The sequence below is a fragment of the Zalophus californianus genome, chromosome 15 (genome assembly GCF_009762305.2).
Source record: "Zalophus californianus isolate mZalCal1 chromosome 15, mZalCal1.pri.v2, whole genome shotgun sequence".
Taxonomy (NCBI): domain Eukaryota; kingdom Metazoa; phylum Chordata; class Mammalia; order Carnivora; family Otariidae; genus Zalophus; species Zalophus californianus.
In genome coordinates, this window is record NC_045609.1 from 67,650,192 (window position 1) to 67,667,250 (window position 17,059).

Sequence of the window (17,059 nt, forward strand, 5' to 3'; positions counted from 1 at the left end):
CTCAACACCCAAAGAACAAATAATCCAATCAAGAAATGGGCAGAAGACATGAACAGACATTTTTTTCAAAGAAGACATCCAAATGGCCAACAGACACATGAAAAAGTGCTCAACACCACTCATCATCAGGGAAATCCAAATCAAAACCTCAATGAGATACCACCTCACACCAGTCAGAATGGCTAAAATTAACAAGTCAGGAAACGACAGATGTTGGCGGGGATGTGGAGAAAGAGAAACCCTCCTACACTGTTGGTGGGAATGCAAGCTGGTGAAGCCACACTGGAAAACAGTATGGAGGTTCCTCAAACAGTTGAAAATAGAGCTACCATATGATCCAGCAATTGCACTACTGGGTATTTACCCCAAAGATACAAATGTAGGGATCCGAAGGGGTACATGCACCCCAATATTTATAGCAGCAATGTCCATAATAACCAAACTGTGGAAAGAGCCAAGATGTCCATCAACAGATGAATGGATAAAGAAGAGGTGGTATATATACACAATGGAATACTATGCAGCCATCAAAAGGAATGAGATCTTGCCATTTACAACAATGTGGATGGCACTGGAGGGTATTATGCTGAGCGAAATAAGTCAATCAGAGAAATACATGTATCATATGACCTCACTGATATGAAGAATTCTTAATCTCAGGAAACAAACTGAGTGTTGCTGGAGTGGTGGGGGGTGGGAGGGATGGGGTGGTTGGGTGATAGACATTGGGGAGGATATGTGCTATGGTGAGTGCTGTGAAGTGTGCAAGACTGTTGAATCATAGATCTGTACCTCTGAAGCAAATAATACATTATATGTTAAAAAAAGAAGAAGAAGAAGAAGATAGCAGGAAGGGAAGAATGAGGGGGGAAATCGGAGGGGGAGACGAACCATGAGAGATGATGGACTCTGAAAAACAAACTGAGGGTTCTAGAAGGAAGGGGGGTGTGAGGATGGGTTAGCCTGGTGATGGGTATTAAAGAGGGCACGTTCTGCATGGAGCACTGGGTGTTATATGCAAACAATGAATCATGGAACACTACATCAAAAACTAAGGATGTAATGTATTCTGATTAACATAACATATTAAAAAAACTTAAAAATTAAAATAAAATAAAAGGGTCTAAGAGAAATAATAACCAAAAGCAAAAAAAAGTATAAATCAAAAGGTATAATTTTTTTAATTTACAAATTAAAGTAAAGTTGGAATACAACATAAGTCTTCTAAAATTATTTTAGACTCTAGTGTAAGCAAATTTTACCTTATATATTACAAGTATTTCCAAGGAAATATTTATAAAAACAATATTTGAGAACCAAACTTCACTTCAGTTGTGCTGAAGGAGTAGATCTCTCATATATATTTTATAAATATTTTGTGAGAATGGAGTTTTTAATATACCATGGAAAAGTTGAAGAGGTTTTGCCAGAAAAGCCAAAAGTCACTATAATTGAGCAGATGAACAAGAACAGAGGGGGCTCTTGGAGTAACTCAAAGCCAAGTGCTAAAAACCTTACAAGTGAGCAATGCTGAACACCAGGACCAACCAACCCCAGTCCTTGGCCCTCAGCACCGGTTCATACCCTATCTAGCCATAGTTCCGATTTGACCCTGGTGATAGCAAATCTCCTCCACAATACTTCTCAGATGGCATTATCACCCACAGCTAAATATAAGAAAACTGAAGCTCAAGGAGTTCAAGTAATCTCCTCAAAGTCACAAAGCGAGTAAGTGAAGAGTTGTATTTGATCTAAGTTCTACTCTAAATCTCCAAAGCTCATGTAAAGAGCTTTGTATATTCACTCCTTTAACCAAAGAAATCAGGTATTTCTTTGAAGTGGCAAGTCTGTTTCCATCTTTGTAATCATGTATACCTAACACAATTTCCTTCCTTGATCTCTCATGATAGTCAAAACACCACATGTTCCCAATTACATAGTTAAAAGAGAATTACAAACAGTACCTGGAGGAACCAATGAGGGCAACAGCAAGGACAGATGGGTCTCCTCCATTCTGCAACAGAGAAGGCGGGACTAGATAATGGGTCATCAAGCTGCTTTTAACACTCACATGGCTGACATGAGATGGGAGAACTAGGGGCAGGCACACTGGGAAGTAGCATGGCTACCCCATCATTATCTGTAGACCAACTGGCCAGCCCTCCAGCACAAAGGAGTGTTTAATTTTCCCTTTTGCACAGCTGAAACCAATAAGGAAAAATTCATCATTAATCATAATGACACCTTTTTCTAAGCTGCTTGGAAACTAGCTTTAATTAGGAACAGTTTTGGGCATGAGCATGCACAGACTCAAAGTAATCTAGTTGAAGACACTGGAAGTTTCTTTTTTTTTTTTAAGATTTTATTTATTTATTTATTTATTTATTTATTTATTTATTTATTTATTTATTTATTTATTTATTTATCGGGGCGGGGGAAGCATAAGCAGGGAGAGCAGCAGGCAGAGGTAGAAGCAGTCTCCCCGCTGAGCACGGAGCCTGATGCAGGACTTGATCCCAGGACCCTAGGATCATGACCCAAGCTGAAGGCAGACCCTTCACCAACTGAGCCACCCAGGCGTTCCAAGACACTGGAGGTTTCTAAAACCAACCTTGAAACAACTTGCTTGAAGTTCTCTTTCTTGTAGCGATTATTAATCCTTAAATCTCATTAGTTCCTATGCTGGTAACTGGTAAAATACAAGTAAAGTCAGGGTTATGAATGAAATTATTTTGTGGATCACTTAGATTTGTTTTCTTCTTCAGACAGTACAATGGGTTCCCACACAATTACAGAGAGATATGGGCCAGAAAGTGTGGGTGACTCAGAGAATACCCATCTCTGCTACTAGAAGGGAAAAGTTGTGCTGTAGGTGGGAAAAGAGCCTAATAACATTCTTTTTATATATAAAGCATTATTTCCATAATATTTAATATTGCTATAAGTGTCAGTTGGTATAAGTGTTTGACCTAAAAGTTCACATAATGTTAGGGCTAGAGCCTATGCCCCATAAAAACTAAGATTTGGGCAAAGAAGAAAGTGGAAGGAGTAAGATGGATTAAAGCAAATGGTGCTTCTCTGCAGAGAGAGTGATTGATATGTGAACAGACAAAAGCAGAAATATTGTCTCAGAGACAGACACACAGAAATACAAATTGAGACATAAATTGACAGAGCCAAAGACACACGTAGACACAGGAAAATCTGTAATGGTTTTCAGCTATCAAATTTAATTCCCATAAAATCTGTGAGATCTCTAAATTCTTAAAACAACTCTGTTCTTCTATTTGCATAAATTTGCTTAAGTACATTTCTTCTTTTTATAAACCAAAAATAAATGGCGTTTTTCATCGTAAGTTTTTGTAAAGAATCTATGTAGTTCACTTGTGCATTGGATTGGAATATTGGAACTCCCAGGATTCTTTTAGCCTGATTCCTATAAAGTGTAACTCCTGGTACAAAAAGAGTTTGAGCATCCTTCGAGGGCATACAACTATGCTCTCATTGAACTCTATGCTTGGAAGTGTTTAAATTTTCAATGGTGACAGATTGCAAACCTAAGTAAAGCTCTTTAAGGAAACTAAAATAAAGAATTCAACTCAAATTTAGAGCAAATTTGGTGCAAACCAGGGCCACACCCTTACGTGCAACAGGGAGTGTTTTGAATAGAAGGAAATTCAACTCTCATCTTGCCTCATCAAACTCATGGGATAAGAGACAGAATCACAAAGAGACAATATAGAGATGTGACTTTGAAGAGACTGTGTAAGGAGCTCCACAAATCCTCTCCCCCAAATAGCAGAAATAAAACTTGACAACAGTTTCAAAAACAAACATTTAAAATCTCTGATAATTATACAACAAATCAAGAAATAATCATTCAAGAAAATCCAAAGAATCTGGGTAAAAACAATGGGAATATATGGTGTTTAAATCAGAAACTGTGTCATACCCCCAAGATCCCTCCTCAGAAGTTTTATTCTGGAGATGCAAGGCAGGTCATGAGAACTGGCAGCTCTAGTCCCCTATCTGTCCCAACTCTAGCTCTGTGGGAGAGATTCTACTCCAGATAGTTGCATGGGAAATGAGGGTCAGCAGCTATGTGATCCTGCCTGAGGATGTTGGCTTATTTGGAGTAGAGTATGGAAAAAATCATATCCAGAGGCACTGTTAAAGATATTTTAATGGCAAACAGTTAGGAAAGGCTAACACTTCTGTGATAGAGCAAGATAAATTATCCATCCAAAGAATAGAGAGAATATGCAAAATGAACACAGTCACCTGTAGGACACCATTAAATATATAACTCGTTGTTATTCTAAGGGTTACTTCAGGAGTTGTAGTGTTTACCAAAGTCTACTGTGATAGGTTGAATAATCCCCCCCAAATTTCCCATGTCCTAATCTCCAGAACTTGTGAATATGTTACCTTGAATGGTAAAAGGCTTTTTGCAGATGTGATGTTAAGGATCTTGAGATGAGGAGATGAACCTGTATTACTCTAGGTAAGCCCAAAATGGTCACAGGGTCCTTATAAAAGAAAGGCAGAAGGTCAGAGTCAGAAAGAAGAAGTGATGACAAAGGAGAATGCGGAGAGAAAGAAACTTGAAGATGTTACATTCAGGCTTTGACGACAAGAGGAAGGACCCATGGCCAAGGAATGCCTCTAAAAGTTGGGGAAGGCAAGGCAGTGGAGTCTTCCAAAGAGGCTCCAGCAGGAACACGACCCTGCTGACACAGTGTAGCCCAGGAAGAACATTTCAAACATTTGAGCTCTAGAACTATAAAAAAAATGAAAACCATGTTGATTTATACCACTAAGTTTGTGGTAATTTTTATAGTAGAGATAGGAAACGGAGACATCATCCTGAAATCAAATTGTACTGCTTCTTGTGCAGTGGGTGTTCTTTTTTTTTTAAGATTATATTTATTTATTTGAGAGAGAGAGAATGAGAGATAGAGAGCACGAGAGGTAAGAGGGTCAGAGGGAGAAGCAGACCCCCCTGCTGAGCAGGGAGCCCGATGTGGGACTCGATCCCGGGACTCCAGGATCATGACCTGAGCCGAAGGCAGTCGCTTAACCAACTGAGCCACCCAGGCTCCCCGTGTAGTGGGTATTCTTAACAGGATCATTTGTTTCCTAAGGGACAATTGACAGGATCTAGAGATATTTTTCGTTGACACAAATGGAGAGAGGTAGGGAGGCGACAGGAGGATGCTGCTGACATTGATTGGATAGAATGCCGAAGGCCAGGATACTGCTAAACAGTGCACAGGATAGGCCACAGTAAAAATGAATTAATAATAAATAAATAAATAAATAAATAAATAAATAACCCCGTCCAAAATGAAAATACTAAAATTAAATATTTTTATATCTAGTTTAGAAATGTATAATAGCACACATTGCTTTCTCCATTCCCACATTCTATGCTATTGTTGTCACACATTTTATTTATACAAAAGTTATTAAGTATAGGATACATTATTATTATTTGTATATAAACAGTCAATGAGCATTTTAACAGCTTTATTGATCTATAATTCATATACCATACAATTCACTCATTTAAAGTATAAAATTCAATGAATTTTAGTATGTTCACAGAGTTCTGCAACCATCCTCACAATCAATTTCAAAACATTTTTATCATCCCCTCGAAAACTCTATATCAGCAGTCACTCACCAATTCCTACATCCCTCCACATCGAGCTCTTTGCAGCCATGAATCTACATTTTGTCATATAGAATTACTTATTCTGGCCACTGTGTATATAGATTTTATTTATTTATTTGAGAGAGAGAGAATGAGATAGAGAGAGAGCATGAGAGGGGAGAGGGTCAGAGGGAGAAGCAGACTCCCCGCTGCGCAGGGAGCCCGATGCGGGACTCAATCCCGGGACTCCAGGATCATGACCTGAGCCGAAGGCAGTCGCTTAACCAACTGAGCCACCCAGGCGCCCCCTGGCCACTGTGTATAAATGGAATTGTATAATACATGTTTTTTTGTGATGAGCTTCCTCCACTTGAACATAATATTTTCAAAGTTCATGCATACCGTTGCAGTACTTTTTTGCTTACTAGTGCCATTGAATGGATAAACAAGAGATTTTTATTATCAATTATTCAGTTGCAGGTATTTGAGCTTTTTCCACATTTTGGCTATCAGTGATATTGTTAAAAAAATTCAGGGACAGGTTCTGTGTGGATATATTATATACAAAGGAGCAGATTAACTGGGTCATATGGTAACTCTGTGTCTAACATTTTGAGAAACTGCCAAACTGTTTTCCAAATTGGCTACACTATATTACACTCCTACCAACAAATTTTGAGGGTTTCAATGTCTCCACATCCTAACCAACAATTGTTTATATCTGTCTTTGTGATTATAATTATCCTAGTGGGTATGAAGTGGTAGCTAAGTGTAGTTTCAGTTGCATTTCCTAAATGACTACTGATTTGAGAATCAGTAGATTTCTTTGGAGAAATGTTAATTCATTGACTTTTCCCATTTTAAATTGAGTTATACGTCTTTTTATTATTAAATTGGAAGAGTTCTTTATTTATTCTGGAAACAAGTCCTTTATCAGATATGTGATTTGCAAATACTTTCTCCCATTCTGTGACTTGTGTTTTCACATTCTTGATGGTTTCCTTTGAAATACAAAGTAGTTAATTTTGATAAAGTCCAAATTATTTTTTCTTTTGTCAATTTTGCTTTAGTTTCATATCTAAGAAACTATTGCATGACTCGAGGTCATAAAGATTTATTCTTGGGTTTTCTTTTTAGTATTTTATAGTTTTAGTTATTACATTTAGGTTTATGAACATTTAGAGTAAATTTCACTGTTTTGTTTTTAAATATTTATCCATTTATTTGAGAGAGAGACAGAGAACATACATGTGTGCATAGGCTAAAATGGGGAAGAGGTAGAGGGAGAGAATCTTCAAGCAGACTCCCTGCTGAGTCCCACTCAGGAGATCATGACCTGAGCTGAAACCAAGAGTCAGACACTTAACCAACGGAGCTACCCAGGCACCCCCAACTTCACTGTTTGGACATATATATTTAGTTGCCTTGGCACCATTTGCTGAAAGACTATTTTTCCTCCAATGAAGTTCACATTTGTCTTTGCAATTGTCTTTCATAGAGAGGGAATTCTAAGCCAGTGCTTCTACCCTTCCCACCTTTGAGCATGGTGGTTTGAAGGAAGACAGGTGAGCACTAGATGGAAAGTTCATTTTTAAATTATTTTCTTTCTTCAGCTACAGTGCAATAGCACTGTCCCTTCAAACTGCCAATCTTGAGCAAATTAAGAGAGGAAAAGATGCAAATTCCCCTGTATCACTGACAAAAAAAGCAAACCAGTGATTTATTCAGGTAATGTCACCTTTCTGCCTAAGGGCCACAGGTGCCAACAAATTCTCATTTCTAGCTTCTGCAGTGCTGACTTGATGCTAAATTCAAACAGCTGCTCAGCTCCCTTCACCTTGTACTCTGACTCAGCACCATTTTCCTAGAGTTGATACATAAAGCATATATATCAACTCTGAATCCCCACTGCAGTGAGCATGCCATATCTACTGACGAAAATATGTATCTTTTCTAATATTTACAAGGTGGGCAGTTAAGAGACACAGGGCTAACCTGGATGATGAAATCTGAAGAGAATGCAAGAGATTTATAACCAAAGATTAACCTCCTTAGACCAAAGTGATTCCCTTTTTATAAGTACTGGAACACTTCACTTATCTGTAACTCTGAGCATTAGTTTGAAAACCCCTGGAAAGTAGACTTTGAGACAAAGGTGCAAGTGCAAGTGGTTTGCCTTTGGGGAGCAAATTTCAGGAAATACAAGTAAGGTAGAAATATTTTTCGTTGTGAGCCAGACAGCGAAAGGTAGGAAGCCAACAGAGGTTAAGTTATTTTTTTTTAAGATTGAATTTATTTATTATTTATTTATTTATTCATTTATTGAGCATAAGCAGGGGTAGAGGGAGATGGAGAAAGAGAATCTCAAGCAGACTCCCTGCTGAGCTCAGAGCCCAACATGAGGCTCCATCTCATGTCCTCGAGATCATGACCTGAGTAGAAACCAAGAGTCGGACATTTGCCTGACAGAACCACCCAGGTGCCTCCAACAGGGGTAAGTTATTAAGCAACCTAGCATTATGGATGATCAGAGAGTAATCATAGTAGCAAAGTCTAGGAATCGGCAGGGGATGTACACCTCAGAGTTATTACGCATGGAGGTGGGGAGGGAACTGGGTTACTTCTGCACCAGTCCCATTGGTCACTGGGTGAGGGTCCTCCCCTCTTTAGGAGTCATAATTCCCCAGCACATCTGGCCAGTAGATTCTATGGGCAGAGCCGGTTCTGGTGGTCAGAGAAAGCCCCAGATAGACAGAGTCAGGGATGGCGGCTGGACGCTGGCCCAGCAAACAATGAACAGGTAAGAGCCAAGAGGATGTGGCGAGGGTGCCAAAAGTGCCTTCTTGATGGTTTATTTGTCAACTTCCTAAAACAGATCTAGATCAAGGAGATAGCTAAGAAAGGTGTCCTTGAGTACTTAAATCTCCTTTCCTTGTGGAAGATGCCATAAATTCCAATGTAAACACATTCACTCACTCCTAGGAGAGGCTTTGAACCTTTACAAAATTTGAATAATGAAGGGCATCTGGTTCCCTAGTTCATTTTAGCTTTCATATTAAAAGTAGCAGATGCCTCCTATTGGCAGACATATGCTGAAAACTAAATAAATGGCAGTGGAGGGGTAAGAGCTGAGAATGAAGAAGAAACTGAAAAATTACACAAAACAGACAAAAGAAAACAATGAACATAGATCTTTAGGATAATGAACAGATAGCTTTATACTTTTCAATACTCTTAAAGGCACATTATATTAAGTTCTATGATCATAAATAATGACAATAGGCATTTATTAGTCCAATCCAATTGAACATATTGGTATGCCATTTGCATTTTTGTCCATGCATGGGATACATAATTAATTTTGCCATCAATGTCACAGCCATTATGGAGTCACATTCTGTGATGAAGGCAGATATTTAAACAAATAGATAGGTAGAGTGGTTATGTTCAAAAAGATAGGAAGTAAAATTCATCTTGGAGAAAAAATAGTCAAATAGAACTTTGTTTTTAATTTTGAGGGAATAATTATGGGCATGCTGTTCCATAAATAAAGAAAACCTGGTTATTCAGAAATATTCATTCCCCCCAGAGTGAGCAATCATGGGACTTTTACTGGGACTGCCCTGTACTTTCTTCCACTTCTGCTTGCCTTCTGTGTGAAAGGCTTTAGTGAACTATTACATGGTAAACACAGGACTACACAGAGGAAAGGAAACTGACAGAATGAATCTTCAGAAAGGACAACTAACCTTGGAAAACTGCATGTAGTAAATGCTGAAAGGACACTGGGCTGTGAGGCACTGCAGAGAGCTTTGGGATCAGCTATCTAGTAACTGCATAATCTTGAACAAGGGACAAACAGTTCTTCTCTGAGCCTCAATTTCTTTGGATGTAAAATGAAGTTTTTAGTAATATCTAGCTTTAAGAGTTGGGAAATCAGATTGAGATATGAAATAAAAAAAATGCCTAGTTCAGCATTTCCTGTCACATTGATAGCACAAACAGTAAATTGTAGTTTCCTTCTAATTCATGAGAATATTCAGTCACCCTTCCAGCAAAGGAGACAGATTTATGTTAATCCATCCACATATTTGAGGCCAAGAATGCCCCAGTGATGGCGGCCCTGGACTAAGTTTGCATGTGTATTTTGTTATGCAGGTTTTATCTGGGAGAAGCCATCAACATGGGGATTTCTACCCCACAACTCTACACTTGTTACACATGTTAACCGTACTCAGCTCACCAAACCACACCACCCAAAGCTTAGTAATGTGCTGGCTTCAGAAAGAGGAGTAGCACTTTGCTTAGTAATGTGCTGGCTTCAGAAAGAGGAGTAGCACTTTGCTTAGAGTTTCTCTAAATTCACTTTGCTGTGTTCCAAGTGTTCTCTCTAAAGGTGCCAAGAACTCTAATGTTTCAGAAGATGGAAAAATGTATTGAGCTTCCAGAATCACTAGCAATCAGAGACAAATATGAGGAAGGAGAGACAGGTGAAGAGCAGAACCCATTCCAGATGCTTAAGGAAAACCAGTTGCTTACCACACAGGTCATATTTGCTTAGCTGTAATCAGAGACTTACAGAGGTTCGCAGAGAAATCAGTAGCAACAAATAAAAAACCTAAGAAGACTTAACAATTCCATACTAAACACAAAGCAGAATCACATATAATAAACAAGATGGCAAGTGAAATTGCAGGTTAATGACCTTGTAGTTTATGCTATAATGAGGCACATACAGTACCAGGCTGGAATGAAACATATTATAGGATATAAATGCATATAGTAGCAGTTTATAAATAAATTATTTTACACTAATTGCAATTCAATTGCCTTGTTTTAATATGACCTTGTAATTAAGATATGAGCATCTTGCTGCTTAGTGCTTGCCTGATCAGCACCAAATACAGATATTTTTCTCAGCTACAGTTATTGTGAATAAACACCCAAACTTCTTTATATGAACTCTTTTTTTGGATGAACACTCACACTGAAAAGCAGATTCTCACAAATTGAGTAAATCTGCAAATACTGCCAATTCTGACTCAGTAGTCTCCCCAAAGATTGTATCCAATTGTTTCCAAAATAAGGAAACCCCTAATCCGTCCAATTTTACCTTTCATGTATCCAATACTACTGGAATGATGCCCCTCCAGTCAGAAATGCCACAGCAACTTTGAGCTTGGCTCTACCTATGTGCAGTGCCCCCTCTCCCTCCCTTTTGAGTCAGAGTCAGGGCCCCTCCGCCCTGGCCTGCTGTGTGTGGCTCTCTTACCACTATGTACAGGTCCATTCTCAACATCCATCCACAGGTCTGATTATGTTGGTCCTGAGTACAGAAGTATGAGACCTTTGATGCCCGAGATCACATGCTTTTTCTGGAATTGGATTAGACCCCAGATGTATACAAGGGAAATGAAAACTCCAATAATCCCTGCCTTTAGGGGCTTCAATTTAGCGAAAGAAATAATAACCTATAAACTACTTATATAAGGCACTACATTAGCTTTCAATAGCATTAAAAGAAACAATTTCTGGGACATGAATGGAAGGTGCAACTAATTAGCTGGGAAAAAAAAATAAGAAAGCCCATGAAGGTAGCATTTCTTTGCCCAGGAACTTAAAGGGAAAGACTTCCCATACCAAGGAATTCCTGTGTGTGTCTCTTCTGACATAACTTAAAAGATGTCTTTTCAAAGTACCATTCAATGAAGAAAGAAAACCTATCATGCTTGAAGAACAAATAACTTTATGCTAAGGAGAAACAAAGTAAAAATAAATAAATCCTGGATTGAAGAGAGGGAGTATTTGTGAAGAGAAGTCAGAGAGAGAGGGGACTGCACGAGGAAAGAGAATTTAACACTGCCGGGGGGTAGTGAGTAGAAGAAAGTCACTATCAAAATAGTTAATTCTCTAAACAGAGAGAGTATGCTGGGTGTAGTAAGATCAAAGGAAGTATGCAGAGGTCTGTGCATTGCTCTGTACTAATGAGTGAGTAATGGGCAAATTTAAACAAGAAAAGCCTCCCTAAAGGATTAAATTTGGGGTGCCTGAGTGTCTCAGTCAGTTCAGCACCAGACTCTGGATATCAGCTCAGGTCATGACCTCAGGGTAGTGAAATCGAACCCTGCACCGGGTTCCACATTCAGTGTGGAGCTTGCTTGAGATTCTCTCTCCCTCTGCCCCTCCCCCTGCTCTCTCGCATGCTCTCTCTCTCTTTCTCTCTCTCAGTAAATAAATAAAATCTTTAAAAAAAAAAAAAAGGATAAGGCTCTCAGGAGACCCAGTATGTGTCCTCTGTCCCATCCTGGGTTCTGAATAAAAGAGCAAGGCCCAAGAGAGTTCAAAACATCACCTTTACTATGATAAAATCAAAGCAGGGATACATAATTTAGTATAAAAACAAACAAACAAAACAAAGCAAAACAAGTAAGTCTGACAGTTGAACCCCAGAATTAGAAAGACCGTCTGTGCACTCAGAAGCACTGGTCCAGGGCAGGCCTCCCCACACTGGAGGAGAAAGAGGCAGGGGAAAAAGAGAACCCCACCTACCTGCAGGCAGTTACCGCCTCAGAAGAAAAGCCAAGCAGATCCAATACATTGTTTGCGAATTTACCAATCCAATCCATCATTCCATAGGAGACTCTTACAACTTCAATTTTTACAGGCAGCTACCACTCCCATTGATTCTCCTCACCCCACTCCGAATCCCACCCCCAACTAGGAGTGATTTTCTTGCAGTTTGTGTGTGAGCACTCTCTGAGGAGCAATGCACTACCTACCTCATGCTGCCTAACTCCATGGCTTAATTGTGATGGCCTAGCAAGCTAATGGAAGTGAACTATGTCGAGTTTTTGACAGTTGTTTATCATTACTAGTCCTATGTAATTATTCACTGCATTGTTATTGCTTTAATTCTACTTTCCCAAATAAATATATATACTTTTTAAATTTTTAAAGACATTCTCTTCACTTTATTGGTCAAAAGACATTCTCTTCACTTTAATGGTCTAAAGGTCATTTTCAATAAATCAATTGCCTAATGACTTCTCAAATGTGCTGAAGAGCCCCTCATTAAATAGTTCCCCAAATTACAGTTGTGAGAAACAGCAAGAGAAACAGCTCTTTTTTCCAAGAGCTCTCCACCCCAGCAGAAATGACATACAAAGGCATTGGGACCCTGGCAGTCACATAAATCTCATGTTTTCTTGGCTAAGTGCCCATCGAAACAGTCACATCTTTCTACTTTCCAAGTGTTTCAGATACTCTTGCAAATAAAGGACCAACAACAAGTAATTAAGCACTAGCCTTCATTTTCCATGCTGAGCCATGACACTAAACATGCACCAGATTGGAGGATGTGGATTGAGCAAGGAGACACAGACGTTAGTAACTGACCCTTTTGCCCTTCAAATATTTCAGAGAATATTTTCTTAGTTTGCTTGTGCTTAAGATGTCAGCGTCTCGCTTATTTAACTAAGTGTGGCACTACACTTGGTTCACTATGACAGTGTTTAGAATCAATAGACATTTCAGGCACCATTGTGTGAGTTAACAAGATATTTCATTAAATTAGGTGGCAGATGATGGAGATGTCCTTAAATCTTGTCAATTATAAATGAGATATCACTTGAAGAAAACTAAAAGTGTTATCTCCTGCCAGAGGTCCAGGTTCTGAGCTAATGCAATCATAATCCCCTGGTCTCAACCTCATCTGTTGAGTAGGACAGCTCCCCACAGAGTAAGCTCTGACCTTCAAGAAGCCCCTGAGGAAATTACCTCTAGTTTGGTCATTTAATTGAAGTGCAGAGTCCTGGGAAAAACTAGAGCCAGGCAAAGGTCATGAAGAGTGAATGGGAGATGGGAGCTACCTGGGGGTCCTAAACATACAAAGACTTGTATCATTTCAGATCAGCTTCATGCTTACTAATTCACCAAATAATAAGAGCAATAAAATTATAATAACCACGACTTGTGGGGACATAGTATGAGTCAGATATGGTGCTCAGTACCATATTTCATTCAACCTCCACAACAATCTTGTCACATGGATTTGATTACTAACATCCTTTTTTTAGGAGGATGAGGAAAATGTGGCTCAATATGTTAAAATTTCTTGCCAAAAGCTGGGTGGCTAATTATTGGTGGTTTTAGAATTAAAGTCCACGTTGGTAAGATACTGAAGCCTATGATCTGACCTACCATACTATACCCACCAATACTTTTACCTATCAACACAGTTTAATGGGGGACTGGGAACCCTGATGACTTGAGTTATTTGTCTGTCACAAGCACAATGAGCCCTTATTTGTTGGTAAGATTGGGGGGTATCAAAATTTCCTGGTTCAAAAATCCATGTCTGCAATGGGCCCAAGACATTTTTTAGTTATCAATGAAGCCTTCTTTTAAACACAAGTTATTTTGGGGGCATCTGCGTGGCTCAGTCAGTTAGCATTTGCCTTTGGCTCAAGTCATGATCTCGTAGTCCTGGGATCAAGCCCCACATGGGGCTCCCTGCTGAGTGGTGAGTCTGCTTCTCCCTCTCCTCTGCCCCTCCCACTCATGCTCTCTCTCTCAAATAAATAAATAAATAATAAATAATAAAATATATTTTTTAATTTTATTATGTTATGTTAATCACCATACTTTACATCATTAGTTTTTGATGTAGTGTTCCATGATTCATTGTTTGCGTATAACACCCAGTGCTCCATTCAATACGTGCCCTCCTTAATACCCATCACCAGGCTAACCCATCGCCCCACCTCCCTCCCCTCTAGAACCCTCAGTTTGTTTCTCAGAGTCCACAGTCTCTCACGGTTTTTCTCCCCCTCTGATTCCCCCCCTTCATTTTACCCTTCCTATGTGTAACCTGATGTTTATAGCAGCAATGTCCACAATAGCCAAACTATGGAAAGAGCCAAGATGTCCATCGACAGATGAATGGATAAAGAAGATGTGGTATATATATATACAATGGAATATTATGCAGCCATCAAAAGGAATGAGATCTTGCCATTTGCAACGATGTGGATGGAACTGGAGGGTATTATGCTGAGCGAAATAAGTCAATCAGAGAAAGACAGGTATCATATGATTTCATTGATATGAGGAATTCTTAATCTCAGGAATCAAACTGAGAGTTGCTGGGATGGTGGGGGGCGGGAGGGATGAGGTGGCTGGGTGATAGACATTGGGAGGGTATGGGCTATGGTGAGCACTGTGAATTGTGCAAGACTGTTGAATCACAGATCTGTACCTCTGAAACAAATAATACATTATATGTTAAAAAAAGAGAAGAAGATAATAAATAAAATATTTTATAAAACAAATTCAAATTATTTTGTGTATGGGGGAATGGAATTAGGAAGAGGAATTTATCAATATTCTTTGGACTGTTTTCAAGCATTCTGTATGGCTTCAGAAAATGGAAATAGGATGAAGAGCAGTGTAGAAGGAGAATCCAGATGTCATATTATTTAAGGACATGTCAAAATAATGATAGAAGGATTTATCTTTTTTTCTTTTGTTTTCTAGGCAGAAAAAAGTTCCTTAGAAAAAAGTCAAGATTTGTCCTATTTGACCACAGGAAAAAAGGTATTTCAGCATTCTTAAGCTATTTGGTAGCCAGTATAGTAGATTGAAATAATAAAATCATAATAATAATTCTTACTTGGGTTTTGTAATTTTATATAGTGTTTTAGTGTGGAAAAATAGGGTGGAGATTATTTACCCCATTTTACAGGTAAGTTAATTAAATTTTTTAAAAATTTTGAGACCAAAAAACTAAATAATTAGCCTAAGTATGGTTGGTAATTAGCAGAATCAGCACCATCCCCTGATCTTCAGCTCCAAATCTCCTTTCTATTGCAGCTCAGAGATTGATTGAAATAAAAGTAAATATCTGAGGCTAAGTTGTTGGAGACATCTGTGAACAATGATCCTATTCTCTCTTTACCTTTTCCCATTCTTCCCCAAACCTTGTGAATAAGAGACCTTTTAAAATAAGAGTAATCCCACATGCTTATGCATCTGTTGATCCTAAAAACCATTTCCCAGACATAGTTCATGGCTAATTGAGGCTAGGGACACATAAGCTAATGGTCAAAGCCATTCTTGTGTTTTTCATATTATCTTGGCAGTCACAGAACTGAGAAATCCAAGCATGTTCCAGCCCACCTGCTGCGAAGGTAGCGATGTTGAGAAAACAGAAAGAAGGATATTTCATTGTTTCAACCAGTTCATAATGATAAAAAGATGTTTGAGAGTCTTTCTTTAGTTTAGAAATGTTAATAGGTAGGTGCTACTTTTTCTCACTACTCAGTGCAACAAGGCCAAATGTGTGTTTTCTTTATTTTGGTTTGGCTGGTTTTAGGTTTTTAATTATTGTGCAATTTCCTTAAGTTAGTTATTACCAGCCCAGCCTGGACTGGACAATCACATTTACTGTTTCTATCATTACCATTTCAGAATAAATGCATTAGGCAGATGATGGCACCCTATTTTTGAGAATTTTTCATATTCAGGGGTTTAGAACTCAGAAAAATAACCCTAGGGGCACCTGGATGGCTCAACCGTTAAGCATCTGCCTTCAGCTCAGGTCATGATCACACCGTCCTGGGATCGAGCCCCACATCGGGCTCCCTGCTCAGTGGGAAGCTTGCGTCTCCCTCTCACACTCCCCCTGTTTGTGTTCCCTCCCTCGCTGTCTCTCTCTCTGTCAAATAAATAAATAAAAATCTTTAAAACAAAAAGAAAAATAACCCTAAATTTTCTTATCTTTGGAAAGTCAATATCAGAGTTGAACAGAAGAAAAATTTAGCTATAGCTTATTTTTGACAAAACTGAAAGCTGAAGAAAAATGTAGATGCAGACAGACAATAAGTATATGTGAGTTTTATCTGTGCTTCCAAGTAGGATGTGTTACAGAAGACACTGGTGACATGTATTCTATTGTTCCTGCCCACAGTAGGTTCAAAGTCTAGTTGAAAAGATAAGATTTGAATGTATATTATATATGAAGAAACAGAAAGATGGTTCCTCCTAAACAGGACACTCAATCAGCATTAGGTATTAACTGTCCAGTTTTTAGTCATTTACAAGAGCAATGTTGTGCTTAAGAATACAAACTCCAGAGTCAGATACTTCTAGAACACACTCCAAAAACTGTGCTGCCTTGGGTGTCATAGTTACTTTCACCAAAACTTCATACAATTATCAAAAAAATGGGAACAATAATATTAGCTACCACATAAGATTTTCATGAAGTTAATTGAGCTAACACATAAAAATAACACCACAGTGTCTGATATTTTGTACATTTGCATACATGTTCGTAGTAATAGCAGCAGTAGTAGTAGAAACAGTAGTAATAAGCAAAACATTATAGGAAAAAGATCAAAACAG